Below are 3,451 nucleotides of genomic sequence, written 5' to 3'. Positions count from 1 at the left end.
TTAAAAGTATAAAAATAATTAAAACTTAACCTTTTATTTTTGTTTATAATGACAAAAGAAAAAAATAATAAAAAGCAATCTTTTTGAGATAAGATTATCAAGTGCACATCATGAATTATAAAAATGTAACCCTGCTGAACATGTGAAGTATTTTTTAAAGGAAATATATTTTTAAGTATGAAATCATAATTAATTATGGCATTATAACTATGTCTATATAATTTTTAAAAAATAAGATTAACCATAAAAAATAAATAATTCAGGTAAAAGTTGCCTGGAAACTGAAATCTGTACAAACATTTTAAAAATATAAACATACATGGATGGAAAGTAGCAATTAATTATTTGCTATCAACAAGCAAAAAAAAAAATAGATTTACTAACATAATTCACCAATTAAAAACAATCAATTCGCTAATTAACTATGCTTTGAATTATACGGTAAAAATGGACAAATATCTATCTATGGAGATCTAAGTCTGAGACAAATGACAACCATACTATCAAAAACATATAGTATTAATGGCAGTGTTAAACAAACTTTAAAGTATATGTAATAAAGAAAAATGTGTAATGATTTATAAACATGTTTCACAACATGATTGAAAAGTTAGAAAAAAAAAAGATTAGTATAAATTTACCTCAAATTTTTCTTTAGTTTTCCAATTATTTTGTATACAAAAACTAAAATTAATTACTGAGATTTTTTACTTTATTATATTTTTTAAACTGAATAATCATTGTGGCAGTTTTATACTGATGAGTGCATTCATAAGAAATGGAAGCTCAGCAAAAGCACTGCACTCTCTTTGAAAGACTTAGAAATCATTGAATTGACATCTATTTCCACCACTTGTGAAATGATTACATAGAAGCAGAAAGCTATAAAATCACACATAGGTAGCAACAGATGAAAGAGTAGGCTGTTCATCAGACTTCTTTTTTTCATTTCCAGGGCCATATTGTCCAATGAATGAACCATCTTCTGTAAACTTTCCTAAAACGAAATTTGTTGACATTTTATTTTAATCAATTTCATAACCTTCCTAAGGTAACATTATACAGTAAACATGCTAACGATACTTAAATGATACAATGTTAAAACTACTAACAAGAGGAGGCTATGGAAGTGAAAAAAAGATTGCTAATCATATTAAAGATGTTTAAATGAACAAATAATTACAAAAAACAGAAGATACTTTAAGTAGTGAAGGATAAAAAAAATTATAAGGAAAGATTAATTTTTAGTGCACCTTAAAATTCTCAAATATGGATTTTCATAAAAATTATAAAGTTACAAATTTGTGAACTTGATTTTTGGAGGATATTTTTTCTTCTTACCTCTTACATTAAAAAAAAATATTGATAGCTCCTAAAAATTGTATCCAAATCCAACATTACTACAACTGTTGGAAATTCAAATTTCTGCTCTATCAACTCATGTCAATAGCTTTTACATTTATGCCTCTATAAGGAAGGAGTAATTTCTAATAAAGAAAAACCTAAACTTTTTATTTTTTACCTCTAGTTCTAATTTGTTTACATAAGTTCGATTCCGTTTTATGCATTTTAAAGGGCTATAAATTACCACCAATTTTATGTAGATTGGTAAAGTCATATTGTTTTTGTATTTTAGAACAAATATTGACACCAATAAGGTGAAAATATTGAGCAATTTTTTTAATTTGTTAAGTGCTATAAAAATTCGTATTTAAGGATTTGAGATACGGAAAATGAATGTCAACTTTAAATCCCCCTAAAAATATATTTTAAGCCACTTTGCTGGGTTAGTCAGTCCGAATTGTTTCAATATTGTTCTTAAATTATTTTCTTGTGTCAAATAAAAAAACAATATTGATTGCATAAAATGATTTGAAATTGATACAAAATCACAGAAACCAAAAGTAGCTTCAAATAAAGTAGGTCATTCAATTGAAAAAGCAAGTCAGAAGTCTTATTAGCATCCTTAAAAAACCCTAAATACGGATTTTCATAAAAATCAAAAATTATTTTCAAGGCCCAATTTGGTTAGTCGATTAGATCAAATACATTTTTTCTAAACTGGTCGGGTATAATATTTTTAATTTGTATTTAAGGGTTTTTAAAGAAGGTAAAAATGAATCTATCTGTTTCTTCCTAAATAAAAATTGATTGGCTTATTTACATGAAGCGACTTCTGGTTTTTGTCATTTTATCTGAATTTATTATAAATTCAATTTGTAATATCTTTTTCTTATTCCACAATAGCAATTGGTATATAATGCCACTGTACAATAATATGAGTAAAATATTGAAACAATTTAGACTGACTGATCTAGCTAAATGGCTTAAAATATTATCTTAGAAAAAAAAAAGCAGCATCAAAACTAGGTAATTAAAACTGTTACTTTAAGAGGATATAAATCTCATTTGTATCCTCTACTCAAATATTCCAGGGCAACTAATATAATAGTCACTTATGAAGTATTTTGTAAGCCTTATGTAATCTCTGACTCAATTTTAATTTGAGATTGACATAAAATGCTAAGATAAAAATTTATTATAAATGTTTTTCCTTTATGTTTTACAATTTACAATGGAGAATATGCATATATCACAGATTTTAATGAGACAACTTTTGGATATATATTTTTTTAAATTAGGATTACTAAAGTTTGACATTAACCTACTCAGTAGTTAATTTTTTTATAAGTTTAAATAAATTTTTTAACTAAGCAAATTCGCAATACAGCTGGTATAACATCACTCCATACAATTGCCACAGCTTAGTGTTATCTTTCTCCTGGTAGTGTTATTTATTCTGTTCTTAGATAAATATTTAAAGTAATATTTTATTTTTTTCAGGCCGATTTGTCAAATGTTACTTATTAATGAGTAGGGAAATTTGTGCAGTTGAAGGATAAGGTCAGTCTTGAATGTTGAATTCACAAACTAACTGAGAAAAATGATTATAAACAATAATATTTCAAAAACAAATCATTAAGTGACCTTAATAAATTATTTTTGAAATAAATCATTTTATAATTTTACTCGACACTTATTTGTTAAAGAATTATTTCATGATTGATAAAATGATTATTACATCAAACATTTTTTATAAATCTACGATTTTGACAACAAGAAATTAATTTAAGTTCTTTTTAGATAGCGAAGAATAACTAGTATAAAGGCAACAGTCATAGAGTTTATGCCAAGGCAGTAAAGTGTCACTATGTAAACTGGTTTTATTGCAATAGTAGCTGTACATTCACTAGGGGTATTCATGATGTTGTGTTAAATGTTAAATGTTTTACCATGTTAAATGTTATAAACTATAAGATTGTGAGCAGCCCTATTTGAAGTCATGTTAAACGTTAAATGCATAAGAGCCCCTAGCGGATTTTCTCAGCAACTTGTTGTATAAGCCTTTATGTTTATAACCTTCCTTCCAGACCCTCATGTTATTGTTTAC

The 3,451-nt window shown here is 26.0% G+C and overlaps 1 protein-coding gene across 1 annotated transcript in view; it reads right to left on the bottom strand.

Moving 5' to 3' along the window:
- Positions 1–957: 957 nt before the first annotated feature.
- Positions 958–3,451, bottom strand: part of Nrg (Neuroglian) — a 40,798-nt gene continuing 38,304 nt past the window's right edge. Inside the window, exon 25 of the mRNA XM_024362015.2 lies at positions 958–997. The gene's annotated coding sequence lies outside the window, so the exon portion shown is untranslated. The remainder of the gene's footprint in view (positions 998–3,451) is intronic.

This window comes from Halyomorpha halys, unplaced genomic scaffold (assembly GCF_000696795.3).
Source record: "Halyomorpha halys isolate HHAL.00 unplaced genomic scaffold, Hhal_1.1 Scaffold66.1, whole genome shotgun sequence".
Lineage (NCBI taxonomy): Eukaryota > Metazoa > Arthropoda > Insecta > Hemiptera > Pentatomidae > Halyomorpha > Halyomorpha halys.
The sequence above is the reverse complement of the archived record's forward strand: the minus strand, read 5'-3'. Positions and strand labels throughout refer to the sequence as shown.